General features: G+C 45.7%; 1 non-coding gene across 1 annotated transcript; it reads right to left on the bottom strand.

The window, feature by feature from the left end:
• Nucleotides 1-14,935: 14,935 nt before the first annotated feature.
• Nucleotides 14,936-15,100, bottom strand: LOC146340489 (U1 spliceosomal RNA). The gene has a single exon (XR_014784158.1). It is a non-coding gene; the product is annotated as a U1 spliceosomal RNA (small nuclear RNA).
• Nucleotides 15,101-16,648: the final 1,548 nt, after the last annotated feature.

Below are 16,648 nucleotides of genomic sequence, written 5' to 3'. Positions count from 1 at the left end.
TCCTCATTATGCATCTCTTTCCCTCTAGCCTCATCTATTTAAGTTTTGTTTTGCTGCTGGCTTTCTTCCCCCATTTCTCTTGATACTAGTATGGGGAAAAGGAAGGGGCTTTCCTGTACAGACATAACCTCCATAATAGTGTCTGTTTGTACGAGTGACTGTCCCACTTTTTGCTTGAAATTCAGCTGTTCTTGGTTCTGAATGCAAGAGTCCTCCTCCATACGATGGGCTGAAGCTGAGGCAAATTTTGCATGTAAGAGTAAAATAAGAATCCTCCTCCTATGATGGGCTGAAGCTGAGGCAAATTTTGCATGTATGAATACTTCCCTTAAACAAGCAAACAATGGGATTATGGGTAAATCATGTGGAAGTGACTGACAGGACCAGATTTAACTAGATTTTTGTGAACTGCGCAGAGAGCTTCAGCTGTGGGGTGGCATAGAAATATAATAAATGAATGAAATGAATGAATTATTTGCTCATCCTTTTTTGTATGCATGTGGCAAACTGGGGGAGGCCATTTCATTTCTGTTTCACACGGGTTACTATTTGACTCTCAAAACAGTTTGGGGGAAGGGGATTAAGTTCCCAGGCTGGATTTCTTACCTCTCACTGAGTCACCTCTTGTTCTTTTTGTTAAAAGAAAGATTTTTTTTCTTTTTTTAAAAAAAGCTCAGCATTACCAGCAAAGCTGCAGAACTCTAATTGTTGATGCCATTCTTTTTCCCCAGAGGTAAGGTGGCTACTTACGCATTGCCAAAAAAGGGGAAATGTATTACCAAACGTGATGTTTGCATGACGTTTGCATTCATATGTGTAGATGCAAATTTAGAATAAGAACTATAATTTAAATAGAAAAACAATACATCTAACCAACCTGGGAAGAGACTTCAGGTGACTTGCCTCCCTGCTCAGTCTGCTCTCCAGGTGTTAACTGTTGATGGACAACTTCAAGGCCCAGCTCTTCCTTCTCATGGTTCTTTATCTTTAAATTGGACTTGGACTGGACAGCCCTTCTAATAGTGGACACCTTCAAATAGAGGACTGTCCTGTGTAAAGTAGGACAGATGGACACCCTAACCAGAGGTAATATGTGGGTGTAACTCCTGTACAATGTGTTAGACTAGAGACCTAATGGTGAGATTAAAGTTCTCATCTGAAAATTGTGTTCCTCAAATTTGGGGTGATCAGTAGTTACAAAAAAGAAGAAGAGGGGCCCAAACACCATCAAATTGGCCCAGTCCGATGGAGCTTACAGCTGCAGTCCTTTCCACACTTTGTTGTTCAGTCATTAAGTCGTGTCCGACTCTTCGTGACCCCATGGACCATAGCACGCCAGGCCTGTCCTCCGCTCTCTTCCGGAGTGTGCTCAAGTTCATATTCATTGCATCGGTGTCAGTGTGATGCTATCTAGCCATCTCATCCTCTGCGGTCCCCTTCTCCTTTTGCCTTCAATCTTTCCCAGCATCAGGGTCTTTTCCAGTGACTTTTCTATTCGCATTTGGTGGCCAAAATATTTCAGCTTCAGCTTCAGTATCTGTCCTTCCAATGAGCACTCAGGGTTGATTTCCTTTAGGATTGACTGATTTGACCTCCTTGCAGTCCAGGGGACTCGTAACAGTCTTCTCCAGCACCACAGTTCAAAAGCATCAATTCTTCGGCACTCAGCCTTCCTTGTAGTCCAGCTCTCACACCCATACGTTGCTACTGGGAAAACCATAGCTTTGATTAGATGGACCTTTGTTGGCAAGGTGATGTCTCTGCTTCTTACTATGCTGTCTAGGTTTGCCATAGCTTTCCTCCCAAGGAGCAACCGTCTTTTAATTTCATGGCTACAGTCACCATCTGCAGTGATCTTGGAGCCCAAGAAAATAAAATCTGTCACTGCTTCCATTTCTTCCCCTTCTATATGCCAGGAAGTGATGGGGCCAGATGCCATGATCTTAGTTTTTTTAATGTTGAGTTTCAAACCAGTTTTTGCACTCTCCACTTTCCCCCTCAACAAGAGGCTCTTGAGATCCTCTTCGCTTTCTGCCATTAGGGTGGTATCGTCTGCTTATCGGAGGTTGTTGATAATTCTCCTGGCAATCTTAATTCCGACCTGTGATTCATCCAACCCTGTGTTTCTCATGATGTACTCTGCATATAAGTTAAATAACCAGGGTGACAATATGCAGCCTTGTCGTACTCCTTTCCCAATTTGGAACCAATCGGTTGTTCCATGTCTGGTTCTTACTGTTGCTTCTTGACCCTCATATAGGTTTCTCAGGAGACAGTTAAGGTGGTCTGGTACTCCCATTTCTTTAAGAATTTGCCACAGTTTGTTGTGATCCACACAATCAAAGGTTTTAGCGTAGTCAATGAAGCAGAAATAGATGTTTTTCTGGAATTCTCTTGCTTTCTCCATGATCCAGCGAATGTTGGCGATTTGATCTCTAGTTCCTCTGCCTCTTCGGAACCCAGCTTGTACTTCCGGTAGTTCTCAGTTCACATACTGCTGAGTACTGAAGTCTAGCTTGTAGGATTTTGAGCATGACCTTGGTGGCATGTGAAATGAGCACAATTGTATGGTAGTTTGAACACTCTTTGGCATTGCCCTTCTTTGGAATTGGAATATAAATTGACCTTTTCCAGTCTTGTGGCCACTGTTGAGTGTTCCAAATTTGTTGGCATATTGAGTGCAGCACTTTAACAGCATCATCGTTTAGGATTTTAAATAGCTCGGCTGGAATACTGTCATCTCCGCTAGCTTTGTTGTTAGTCATGCTTCCTAAGGCCCACTTGACTTCACTCTCTAGGATGTCCAGCTCAAGTTCAGTGACCGCACTATCATGGCTATCAGGGACATCTTTCCTGTATAGTTCTTCTGTGTATTCTTTCCACCTCTTCTTAATCTCATCTGCTTCTGTTAGGTCCCTGCATTCTTTGTCCTTTATCATGCCCATCTTTGCACAAAACGTTCCCTTGAGATCTCCGATTTTCTTGAAAAGATCTCTAGTCTTTCCCATTCTATTGTTTTCCTCGATTTCTTTGCATTGTTCATTTAAGAAGGCCTTCTTGTCTCTCCTTGCTATTCTCTCGAAATCTGCATTCAGTTGGATATATCTTCCTCTTTCTCCTTTCCTTTTCACTTCCCTTCTTTCCTCAGCTACTTGTAAAGCCTCATCAGAAGTCACTTTGCTTTCTTGCATTTCTTTTTCTTGGGGATGGATTAAGTTGCTGCCTCCTGAACAATGTTACGGACCTCTGCCCATAGTTCCTCAGGCACTCTGTCTATCAGGTCTAATCCCTTAAATCTATTCCTCACATCTACCGTACATTCATAAGGGATATGATTTAGGTCATACCTGAATGGTTTAGTGGTTTTCCCTACGTTCTTCAATTTAAGCCCAAATTTTGCAACAAGAAGCTCATGATCTGAGCCACAGTCAGCCCCAGGTCTTGTTTTTACTGACTGTATAGAGCATCTCCATCTTTGGCTGCAAAAGTTCATAATCAATCTGATTTCGATATTGACTATCTGGTGATGTCCAAGTGTAGAGTCACCTCTTGTGCTGTTGGAAAAGGGTGTTTGCTATGATCAGCGTGTTCTCTTGATAAAACTGTATTAGCCTTTGTCCTGCTTCATTTTGTACACCAAGGCCATGCTGGCCTGTTATCCCAGTGATTTCTTGACTTTCTACTTTAGCATTCCAATCCCCTATGATGAAAAGGACATCTTTTCTTGGTGTTAGTTCTAGAAGGTGTTGTAGGTCTTCATAGAACTGATCAACCTCAGCTTCTTCAGCCTCAGTGGTTGGGGCATAGACTTGAATTACTGTGATGTTGAATGGTTGCCTTGGATTCGTAACTGAGATCATTCTATCATTTTTGAGATTGTATGCCAGTACTGCTTTTCCCACCCTTTTGTTGACTGAGTGCTACTCCATTTCTTCTAAGGGATACTTGCCCACAGTAGTAGATATAATGGTCACCTGAATTAAATTCACCCATGCCTGTCCATTTTAGTTCGCTGATTCCCAAGATGTCGATGTTCAATCTTGCCATCTCATGTTGGCAAGGTACCACTTCCAGCTTACCTTGATTTACTGATCTTACATTACAGGTTCCTAAACAATATTGTTCTTTACAGCATCAGATTTTCTTTTCACCACCAGACACATCCACAGCTGAGTGTCCTTTCAGCTTTGGCCCAGCCACCTCACTCTTTCTGGCACTACTTGGAAATACCCTCTGCTCTTCCCCAGTAGTATATTGGACACCTTCCGACCTGAGGGGCTCATCTTCCGGCATCATATCTTTTAGCCTTGTGATACGTCCCATGGGGTTTTCTTGGCAGGAATACTGGAGTGGGTTGCCATTTCCTTCTCCAGTGACCACATTTTGTCAGAACTCTCCGCCATGACCTGTCCATGTTGGGTGGCCCTGCACGGCATACCTTATGGCCTCACTGATTTACGCAAGCCCCTTCGCCACAACAAGGCAGAGATCCATGAAGGGGTTCCACAATTTACTTTTCAGTAAATATGCATAGGATTGGACTGTAAATATTATTAAATGCTATTGGTGTCAATGCTGACAGAAGAATGATCAGGGGTGAAATCCTGTACTCACTTTTTTGTGAGTAAGTCTCATGGAGCTCAATAAGACCCGAGTCCAAGTAAATATGCACAGGCTCTGAGTGTAAGTTCATAAGTGGGTGGGAAAGAAGGCTGAATAGTGGAGCAATTACCACACTGAAGTGCTATTCCTGCAAACCTCTTCCATTGCAGTACATCAAAGGGCCCTAGGGAACACTGTTCTGAGTAGGGTTGCCAACTAATCTTATTTATTGCATTTTAAACCCATTTTAACATTTTATTTTGGTGATTTATGGCTGCATTCCAGTCCTAGAGGGTTATGGCTCCCTGGAGCTTTCTACCAGGATCTGCTGCTTAGGTTTATCTCAAGAGGATTGAAATGGTCCTTGTCTTACTTTTGGAATCTTGTACAGTGATTAGTGATGTTTTGGCTTATGTTGTTTGTCGGCCCTCTAAATGTAGCCCTGTGGATATTCTTGGATTTAACTGTGTGTGTGTGTGTGTGTGTGTGTGTGTTTAATCTCAGTGAGTTTGTCAGACTTTCAGTTGCTTGCATCCAAAAACTCTTCAGACATAAGAGTCACAGCTCAGTTGTAGAGCACATGCTTTGCATGCAAAAAGCCTCAGCTTCAGTCCCTGACACCTTCAGTTAAAAGGAGTAGGTAATAGGGTGATGGAAAAGACCTCTGTCTGAAACTGTGGACAGCAGCTGACAGTTGGAGTAGACCAGGGGTATTGAGCCTCTTTCAGCCTGTGGGCTGAATTCCATTTTGGAGATGCTCTCGGTGGCCACATTCGGGTGGTGCACATGGCTGAAAATGCCAAAAAGACCCGCATATTTTAGCTCAGCTTTCCTCAACTGGTGCCTTTCAGATGTGTTTGGACTACCACTCCCAGCATGCCCCAGCCAGCCATTTTGTCTGTGGCATGCTGGGAGTTGTGGTCCAGCATATCTAGAGGGCACCAGGTTGGGGAAGGCATTTTGTTTAGCTTAAAGCTCTTACTACTGGTATCTAAGCTTTGGGTGAGGCATTCAGCGTTTTGGAAGGGGGGGGGTGATACACAAAAGCCACAGGGATTTGACTTGGATTCCTGCATTGAGCAGGGGGTTGGACTCCATGGTCTTATAGGCTCCTTCCAACCTTACTATTCTATGATTCTATGAAATTATCAGTGATCAAGGGAAAGGAGCTGGGGCCTGGGAAAGGGCTGTGGGAATTTGGAGAACCCCAGGCAGGCTGCAGGGCTGGCCTCAGACATGTTGCAGCCTGAGGCAAAGAACAAGATGGTGCCCACCCCCATTCCCTATACAAAAGCTGACTGGACAGGCAGATGAATATGTCTTCCATGCTAATGATGGGACAACATTCTCGACTGAACTTGAAGGAGCAGGCTATCTTAAGGGTCACAGAGTAGGCTGCAAGGTGTTCAGTTCTCTCCTTGAACCCCTTGCCGCTGCCTACCAGCAACTGCCACCTGAGGTGACTGCCTCACCCTGCCTAATCATAGGGCTGGCAATGGAAGGATGTATTGCAACCCTAGGCAGGCCATATTTGTCCCCTAAGCTTGAGGTTCTGCAACCCTAGAGACAGTACAGGGCTTGATAGACCAATGGCCTTGATATAAAGCCATTTCTTAACAGTATTAGATGGTATCTCCCCACAAATACTTTGTTTTTGATCATAAGTGTGATAGCAAACCCCTCCCACTGCCAAGAAATCCAGACTAACTGCTAGCCTTATTCTCAATCATTAATAAGCCAAACTCAGAGCAAGCGTCTTTTTTTTTTAATAGTTCAATGAGCTCCAGTGATTAACGTAGGAAGGTCAGGTTTTGGGTGATGGGCTTGGCGGCTCATTCTGTCTCACTGTCTGACCTAGCAAGCTTATCTCAGGGCAGAAAATAATGAAGATTTGTGGGACCGGATTGACAGAGACCTTTAAATGTCAATAAAGCAATTCTTGTATGGCATACAAAAGCTTAATGGGGAGCAAACACAAAGGTTTGGTTCCTGGACAAAAGGAGCTGCAGAACCTCCAGCCAGCCTCTAGTGGGGCTAACAAGAATGTCTGAGTGATGGGTGTGTGTGTACAAAAATAGTTTGCTCTCTAGTCTATAAAACAAGGAGTTAGAATGGCAGCTTGGCAATTACTCATGCATATCGGTTCCTCTGGGAGTGACTTGCATAGAAGCCTTAATGTAGCCTTCTGCAAAACCACAGGGGGAAAGGAAATCTGGATTCTGGCTTGCTGTGGGAATAAACAAGAGGCTTCTTGAAAGTTTTGGGCTGGGGATTTGTCTGTGTGCTGTGACCACCCTAGAGGATTGGCCAAAGAGAAGATGCTGCTAATATTGAAGAAATGCTCATCACTTCCTCCAAATTCCTGATCGACTGGTCCAGATGGAGATGCTGAAGTGAAATAGTGGTTTCCCTGAGGCTGCCTAAGGAGGTTGTAGCTGAGGTGAGATTTGAACCAGGGACTTGTTGCTGGATCACAGTATTAGCCACTTCATTGCACCATCCTCTTTTTGTATATGTACAAGGTGTAATATATATTTCAACATCTCTTTCCTCATTTCAGTCTGAAATGGTACAGTCAGCACCAACTTTATCATGGGAGTCTGGATTGTGTGTCTCAGCTTTCTCTGTATGTGATCTTTGTTCTCTGCAACAGCTCACTGCACAACAGTAAAAGGGACAAGCTCTTTTGCAGGCTGAAGAATGCAAGTGGCTACAGTGATTCAGAATGAATGGGCATGGAATGGAAGACAGCATTGTGACCATGTAGAACGTAGTAGAATTCCTGAACAAAGCCCACAACATGTGGTAGCCTTGTTCTGGCATTCCAATTTGTGTGCAGTCATGATGTAACTGTTCATTCTACGTGTGTAATTTCTAAGAAAGAGCTGCAGCTGAATGGGAAGAGGATCCTCAAATTGGTGACCTAGGAATGTAAAAATATGGCAGAATGGAAAGAGAGGGAGATGTTTTTGGACTGCAACTGCCATCATCCTTCACCATAGATCATGCTGGCTTCTGGAGGGCCACATGTTTTCCATGTCTCCATTACCCCAATAAACAGCATTTTCCACCTGTTGATTCTTCTCCTTCACCAATGGTTCTGTATAGATGATGCTAAGTAGAGCTAGGGAACCTTTTTTTCCTCCATAGTGCTGCATCACCTTGTGAAAACCTGTTTGGAGGAGGTGTTCTGTCAGTGGGTGGAGACAGAGGCAAAACACTCATCAGTCTTTGCAGCATAGCCAATAGTGAGAGATGATGGGATCTGTAGGCCAAACCATCTGGAGGGTCACAAGTTGCCCAACCCTGAATTAAAGAAACACCTTTGGCTGTTAAGCCAAACTAAAGTCTGAAGAAAAGCCTACCACCCTCATTTCTTCCCGGTCCCCAGTCCCCACAGGATCTTATCAGAATGCAATGATGCATCTTATGAATACAGTAAAGGAGCATGAAAGCCTCAAATAAGTGGACTGCAGTTCAGCGTCTTAACCACTAAGCCACCGCGGCCCCTTAAATAAGTGGACACCTTTGCACAAATGTAGACTCTCCCTGATGCACACAAAAGCCCTGTAGCCTTCTGTTCTCAGCGAGCAAACCCATGCAAGCTGCTTTGCTGGCATCTTTTTTCCCAGCAGACTGAGACATGATTAAATTTAATGCAGTGATGTCCGGAAATTATCATATTTGTGAAATCCTCATTAATCTTTCCCTTTCCCTCTGTTTTATTGCCATCCCTTTTGTCAGCCTGTTCAATGCTCCTCCTCTATCATCACTCACTTGCTCCCTAAAGACATCTTGGACCCATTTTCTGGGCCTCATTGAGCTTTCGTCAACCCAGTCCTGGCACTTCTGCACATCTGCTTTCAAAGATGTGTGCACAGGATGCTGAGTGGCAACATGTCGTGGGCCTGATTTTTCATGGTTTGGAAGCTGTTAATGTAAGGCAGCAGTTCTCAAGCATCCTATGTTCAGGGAATGCTTTTTCCACAAGTGATTCCTGTTGAAAGAAACCTGACCATCTGCCATGTAATTCTTGTGCACTGCAAAAGCTTCTGGGGGTGTATTCTAGAACAACCTTCTAGTTGGTCCTGTTCAGTTCATGGCTGGCCCAAGATATTGTGTTGCCTAAGGCAAAGGGCAAGATGGAACCCCTTTCCTATTCCATGTACAGAAGCTGACCAGAATGGCAGTTAATACTTCTACACTAGTGATGGGACAGTGGCTTCCACTGTATCTGAGGGCAGCAGGCTGGCGTAGGGGGCACAGTGGAGGTCACACGGCAAATCCAGCTCTGTCCACCAATATCTTGCCACTTTTTTCCACCCACACCCAATATCTGCCACCTGAAGCAGCCACTTCACTCTAAGGAGGACTGGCCCTGTTCCAGTGTTTTAGACTACAAATAATCCAGTCAAGGAGCAGCTGTTACAGGGCTTGTTTTCCTCTTTCTTCCCCATTCTTGTGCATCATACCTATTATATTGTTAGTCTGTGGGAAGGGACTGTTTTATCTTTTTAACATCTGTGCATCACTTAGAACATTTTAGGCACTTTATACGTTACAACAACAACAATAATAACAATAATCACTCACATCAGCCCCAGCCAGCACAGCCAGGTGTCAGGGATGATGGGGATGTGGCAGATGATCTGTGTTTTACCTTTGCTGGTCTGAGGTGAGATGTTTCTTAATGCTGCTCTCTTAAACTTAATGTATTCTGTAAGTGTTTTAGATTCCAAACCATTTCATGATATTGTTTAAAATGTATTTCTATTACTTTGATGATATTATAAGCTGTTTTGTGGAGGCTGTTTGCCCAGAAAAGTGGGAAATAATAAATAAATGTCAATAAATAGGGGGAAGGGGTCAGGGGAGCAGAAGAGCTCCAAGAGACTGTTGCCAAGGAGACTAGAATGCTAGGGAGAGAGGCAGTTAAGCTGCAGGATACCGGGCATTTTGACAGGGAGGGAGGAAGAGAGTTGTTGAGGTGTGTGCAGCTGATGAGGATAAAGGGGGGAAAGTGTCGCTGGGATCCTGTTGAGGTGGGAGCTGCAACAGAACATCAGAAGCAGTCAGCAGAGTTAGGAAGGCTGAGCAAGGGAGAGAAGAGTGTGGGGACTTCATCGCACTGTGGTACTCGGCAACACCACCAAACAAGACTTGCCACACAATCCTATACATGTATACGCATAACTCCTATTGAATCCGATGGAGCTTTCTGCCATGTAAGTTGTATAGGATTACAGTCTTCATCAACACAGAGGATGGAAGTGTCAGAATGCTGCATAAGAAGGAATATGTCATTGTGAAGATATCTTATTTTATCCCACCCCCCAACCCCAAGGGCTCCAAGAGTGGCTTACCATCTAAAAAGACATGACATACAAGGGGAAAGGGATGGGAAGGGAAGAGGAACAAATTAAGTCTTTCAGCAGGGTTGGTGGAATGACTCTGCTTCCCCTCTCATCTCCCTCTGTTACAGCCTGGTGCAATAGTTGCTGGTGGTGACAGATGGAAGGGGAGCCTCCATGTGGAAGCTCTTCCCACAAGGCTGGTGGAATGCTCCCCCCTTTGTATACTGGAGGGAAGTGGTTTTCTTTCTTTCTTTCTTTCTTTCTTTCTTTCTTTCTTATTGAAGGGAAGTGGTATACAAAGATATTGGATCTGTGTTTGTGTTGGTTCCAAGCTCCCATAGCTGATTGCTTAATCAGACAATGGACTTGCACCTGCCTACAGGGGTTGTTGGCCAAAACATCTGGAGGGCACCAGGTTGGGGAAGGCTGTTCTAGAGCCTACATTAGGTTTGTTTGTTTGTATACTCCCCAATAGCTGCTGCTCTCTGGGTGGTTCACAAAAATTAAAACCACAAAGTGTAGCATAAAACAATATAAAACATGAATGGTTAAAACCACAATATAGCAGTCCAACCAGAATAAAACCTAGCAGCAATGCAGGGATTTAATTTAAAATATGGTTTTAAAACACCAGAGCTAAACGTCTAAGAAGCTGAAATGCTAAAATATTGGGAGAATAAAAAAGGTCTTCACCTGGCGCCAGAAGGAGTACAATGTAGGTGTCAGGCAAACCTCTCTAGGGAGCTCATTCCACAGCCACAGCAGAAAAGGCCCTCTTCCTGGTAGCTACCCCACTTCCTTTGGCAGGGGCTCACAGAGAAGGACCCTGAGGATGATCTTAGGGTTTGGGCAGATACACATTGGAGGAGGTGATCCTTCAGATAACCTGGCCTCAAGCCGTTAAGGGCTTTGAATGTTAATACCAGCACTTTGAATCAGGCCTGGAAATGGACTGGCAGCCACTGCAGTTGCAAAAGTACTGGCGTAACATGATCCCATTGGCCAGTCCCTGTTAACAGTCTCTCTGCCCTATTTGGACTAGCTGAAGTTTCCAGACCCTTTTCAAAGGCAGCCCCATGTATAATGCAGTGCAGTAATCTAGACGAGAGGTTATCAGAGCATGGATAACTGTAGCTAGGCTATCTCTGTCCAGATAAGGGCATAGTTGGTATACCAGCCTAAGCTGATAAAAAGTGCTCCATGCCACTGAGTTCACCTGTGCCTCAAGTGACAGTTCTGGGTCCAAGAACACCCCCAAACTACAAACATGATCCTTTAAGGGGAATACAACCCCCTACAGGACAGGTTGAACATCACCTAGCTAGGCAGACAAACCACCTAGTAACAGTACCTCCATCTTGTCTGGATTGAGTTTCAGTTTATTGGCCCTCATCCAGTCCATTACCATGCCCAGGCATTGATTGAGAACAGCCACTGCCTCACCTGGGTTTGATGAAAAAGAGAGGTAGAGCTGGGTGATGACATAATGATCCTCATAATGATGGCACCTCAGCCCAAACCTCTGGATAACCTCCCCCACCCATGGTTTCGTGTAGATGTTAAACAGCATAGGGGATAAAATAGAGCCCTGTGGAACCCAATGGTATAAATGCCAAGACACAGAGCAATAATCCCCTAGCACCACTTTCTGGAATTAGCCATCCAAGTAGGAGCAGCAGAACCACTGCAATGAAGAGCCTCCAACTCCCAACCCAGACAGCTGGTCCAGAAGGATACCATGGTCAATGGTATCGAAAGCCACTGAGAAGTCCAGGAAAATCAAGAGGGTCACATTCCCCCTGTCCCTCTCTCAGCAGAGGTCATCCCACAGGGTGACCAAGGCAGTTTCTATTCCAAAACCAGGCCTGCAGCCTGGTTGAAATGGATCTAGATAATCCATTTCATTCAAGAGTGCCTGGAGTTGTGTCCTGCAACCACACATTCAAGCACCTTTCCTAGGAAGGGATGTTGGCCACTGGCCTATAGTTGTTAATGTCCTCTGGGTCCAGGTGAGGCTTTTTCAGGAGTGGCCTGATTACTGCCTCTTTTAAAGAGACTGGAACTGCTCCCTCTCTCAAGGAGGAATTTACAACCTCCTGGATCCAGCCAGACATCCTCTCCTTGCTTGATGTAATAAGCCATGTAGGGCAAGGGTCGAGCACACAGGTGGTTAACTGGACTTGGCCAAGAACCTTGTCTGCATTCAGGCAGGGCAGCCAGTCATGTGAACTGAGCGTGGCCTAGAACTTGTCCAACACTCTGTACATTTCTGGCTAGTATGTGCTCAAAGTGGGGGCTGGAAGATGCAGGCCAGGCAGTAGTCCAGAGCAGATATCCAAAGCAGGGGAATGTTGCATTTACTCAAAGGTCAAGAAGCCAAAGCAGAAATCCGGGTCAGAGGCAGGGCCATCAGGACCTTGGACAGGACCCAAGGAAGGGAGGATTTGTTCCCAGAAGTGCTGGATAGTAATTGTGCATTTATATAGTTCCTAAGCCTGAGTCTCTCTCCCAGGTTCTGTCTCCTTGCTGGAGGACAGAGACCCTTCAAGAGGCAGCCCCTTGGTTTGGTAGCTGGCACTCCATTACCTCTCCATCAACTCTTGCCAGGCATACTGCCCATGGTGGTGAGCAGGTTTAATGCCCCCTCTTCCTCTGAGTCAATGTCCAAGGTAATGCTGGTAGTCTGACTCCTAAATATTCCCCCTACTATGCACATTGCGGGGTGTGTGTTTGTGTATGTCATGGGTAACAGCCAGCAACTCATCTGTCTATGGAAGTTTGTCTGCCATTATGTGTCTTCTCATTGATAAGCTTCCAAGGGTTCCCATGTCTCCTTTGAATACAGTTTGAAAAACACAGCAAAATCTACACCACAATAGGAAAAATGTCTGGAAGGTTTCCTTGTTATTGAGACAAGGTGCAACCTTTGAAGGGCTCACTGTGTGTGTGTGTGTGTCCAGGGTGAGGAGGGTCACCAAAGGTTTTGACCAGTCGTCAACTACTCTGAATTTAGTTCAGTAGCCACCACCCTGAAATACTGTTTCAGAGACTTATGATGACGATGATGATGCAATGTCTGCCTTTGCTCATAATGAAAAGATTCATTAGTGTTTGTTGCAGACATGTGTCAATATTCAGCACTGGTCAGTCTGCAAGAGCTTGACCCACACCATCATATTGGGCTACTGGTGTGTGTGTGTGTGCGTGCATGCGTGCACACACAAACACACACTGCAATGGACTAAGGTAGATAACGAGTCCCATGGCAATTGGATCCAGCTTCTGCCAAGTAAATGGTGTTGGGGGGGGGGGGCAAAGAAGGAGATTTCTGTGGCAAAGCACAAGCAAAGTACCAGGGAAGATGTGGTGTGAGGCACATGCAAAGGTGGAGCAGTTCAGTGTGAGATGTGCCCCTTTGCTCAGGCTTCCATATAGGCATTCCTTAACATCGCAGCTTACATGTGGATGACCCTAAATGAATGGGGCTTGTTTCTGTTGTTTCCTGCATGTACATGTGCGGGGGATTTGTCAATGTGAAAAGTTGCCTTCACTGTGCACATGCGAGCTAGCTGTAGAGGACGATGTGTGTGCTGTGAGGCATTCTTCTTACGATGGTCCAGGTAAAGAAACGTCTGTGCTTGCTTCTGGATCTGGGCGATGAGGCTTCTAGATCGTAGGGCCTGACTTCTAATCAAAGTTCCCTGTTTTTGTAAGTTAAGTAGATAAGAATGTCTGAACAGCCCTGGCGGATCACACCAAAGACCAATCTAGTTCATCACCCTTTCTCCTACAGTGGCCTACCAGATGCCTCCGAGGGCAGCAGAGCAGTCCAGTAGCCCTATCCCATACTTGTTCCTCAGTAACTGGTATTCAGATTATCCAACACTCTCTCCTCTAAGCAGCTACTGATACTACAGGAGGAGACCCATCCCACTTTACACCTGCTCTCCTCCATGCAGATGGAGCAGGAGACAGTCAGGGTGACCCTCCTTCCTTCCAAATGTGTGTGTGTGTTGCTTTAGAAGTGAGATTATATGGGCTTCTTAAGTTTAATGGCTGAGCTCATGCATCACGCAAGACAAGTTCTGCTTCCCTCCCTAGCCTTGCTCACATTCCTCAACATCTGATGTGACTTTATGGGGCCATTGGGATTTGTGTGGTCCTAGCAGCAGGGTGGTAATTTGGCTCAAAGTCAATGTCCTTTAGCAAGATCTATCTCTTTCCCCACTCCTGAGCATTAGACTTAACTATTTGCTCTTGCTCTGAGTGTCTGAAATATGCATTTAATTTCGACTTAATGAGGAAATTATTGTGCAATAAACACACTTCAACTGTCTTGTGAGACAGATCCAGGACTGCAATGGAAGGGAAGCTGCAGGTCACATTTAAAGGAGGCTATATGGAGCTGCCTGTGTGTGTGTGGAACGTGGCAGATGGTCGTGAGTTTGCTGAAAGGTAGCAGGAGAGATGCATTAGAACAGAAGCAAGATGAATCTAAAGGCTGCGATCACCCTCTAACAGAGGCTTTCTAACTGTGTTCTGGGAAAGTCTAGGGTTTCTTGTCAGCTTATTAGGGGTTCAGAACAAGGGGAGGGACCATAGCTCAGTGGCAGAGGACATGCTTTGCACTCAGAAAGCTCCAGCAGTACCAGTTCCAGGTTTCTGAAGGCCTGTGGACATCAGTGGGCCCCTTCTCTCAGTGAGCCTACCTTCTCACCACCATTGTCATCAGCTGCTATTGCTCCACACTGCGACTGCTTATTTGCTTGGCAGGCAGAGAGCCAGTGACCAAACAGGCAGCAGCATCTACTACTGCTCCTTCTCACCACCACCACCATTGTCTGGGGCAGAGTGAAAGGCAGGTGAACAATGGTGAAGAGGAGGAACAACTCTAGGAGGCTCTTGTCAGTGGGACCCTGCTGGGGTGTCATCCCTCAGTAGCTGCCCAGACATGTCTCCCCTTGATGGTGGTCCTTGGTCCGAGGTTCAATTCCTCATATCTTCTCCAGTCAAATACTATTGCAGTGGAGTATCCCACATTTGGGGAAATTGCAGGGATCAGCTCACCCGGAGTGCAATGGATGAGCCTCACCCTGGGAAAGCACCTTCATGATCATGGTGTCTCCCCTGTCAGGTCAAAGGATTTCAAATGATGAGGCCTCTGTCAGAAGCCCCGGAGAGCCACTTCCAATCTGAGTAGGCAATACTGTGGTGGCTGGACAAGTAGCCTTACCTGGTATAAGGCAGATATGTACTTTCCATCTCTGTCATCCTCCTGGAGTTACTAGCAGCTTCAGTGTGATATGAGGCAGTTCACTGGGTCCATGGCAGGGGGTGAAAGAGTTAGGTGACCCTCTCTATGCACCAAGGTTCCAATCCTGATCAATCTAACCTAATAGGGGTTTGTAAGAATACATAGGGTAACCACCATGTAAGCTTCCCTGAGTTTTTTTTTAGAGAACGGACAAGACAAGATACATATGTAAAGTATCTTCATCCTTGATGGCATATCCACCCTACTGGACATTAGGGTACAGTAATAGTCTTTTGGGCCCCTGCAGAATCTTTGATTCAACCAACCTTTGGTGTTCAGGCAGGCATCTGGCAAGATGGGGCAAATGCCAAAGTGCATGGGTCCCAGATGTCCCATGCAGACTGAAGATGGCGTTCGTTCTCTCTCTCTCTCTCTGGGCATCTCTACACCAGCCTAAAATCCTGTATTTAAAATGGGGCTTTCTGCTTCCGTTTTAAATGCAGGATCACAAATGACTCCCTTTACACATGTTTCCTTCCCCCCTCCTCCCCTTCCTGTATCTGAGTCTTCCCTTATCTTTCATTGATCTCACTCCTCTCTTCTTGCCACTTTTACTCTTTCCAGGAGGAAACTGAAGCGGAACACAACAGGGTAATTTGATAGCTCATTATCTGTGATCTATTTAAAAACAGAACAAAGGGCTTTTAGTGCAGGAGACGCCCTGGACGGTCACAGCAGGGTCATGACATCATGTAAAGAGCCCACAAACTTCTGTGAAGGAGCAATCTCAATCGCGGGATAGAAGCTCCATGTGAAGTAGGGGTGGACGAAAGTCACTTACCTGTTCTTGAAGCTTGTTCGCGGTGGGGGGGAGGCGCTTCGCTGCTCCCCCCGCAAAGTTCAGGCTGGGGGGGGAGGCTTCCCACCTCGCCCGGCCGAAATTCAGGCCGGGGGGGAGGCTTCCCGCCTCGCCTGGACGAAATTCAGGCCTGGGAGGAGGCGCCTCGCCTCACCCGGCCGCGAACTCCAAAGTTTTTTTTTTTTTTTTTAACGCCCCCGTGATAGGCTACGTGACGATTAACGTAGCCTATCACGGCTAGATCTGCAAAGTCAGCCATGATAGGCTACGTTAATCGTCACGTAGCCTATCACGGGTGACTTTAAAAAAATAAAATAAAAGCGCGTACGCAAATGGCGGCCCCATAGGGAGCCGCCATTCGCATTCCTTATTTGGTTGCTGTAGTCTGCATAAAGATTTACGTAGACTACGGCGAAAATAAGGGCAACGCAAATAGCGTTGCCCTTATTTTCGCCGTAGTCTACGTAAATCTTTACGTAGACTACAGTGACCAAATAAGGAACGGGAATGGCGGCTCCCTATGGGGGCCGCCATTATCCGTTCGCGCCTTTTTTTTTTTTAAAGTCACCCGTGATAGGC

The sequence above is a fragment of the Heloderma suspectum genome, chromosome 6 (genome assembly GCF_057233095.1).
Source record: "Heloderma suspectum isolate Gila_16-S chromosome 6, 16-S_ref, whole genome shotgun sequence".
NCBI lineage: Eukaryota > Metazoa > Chordata > Lepidosauria > Squamata > Helodermatidae > Heloderma > Heloderma suspectum.
The sequence above is the reverse complement of the archived record's forward strand: the minus strand, read 5'-3'. Positions and strand labels throughout refer to the sequence as shown.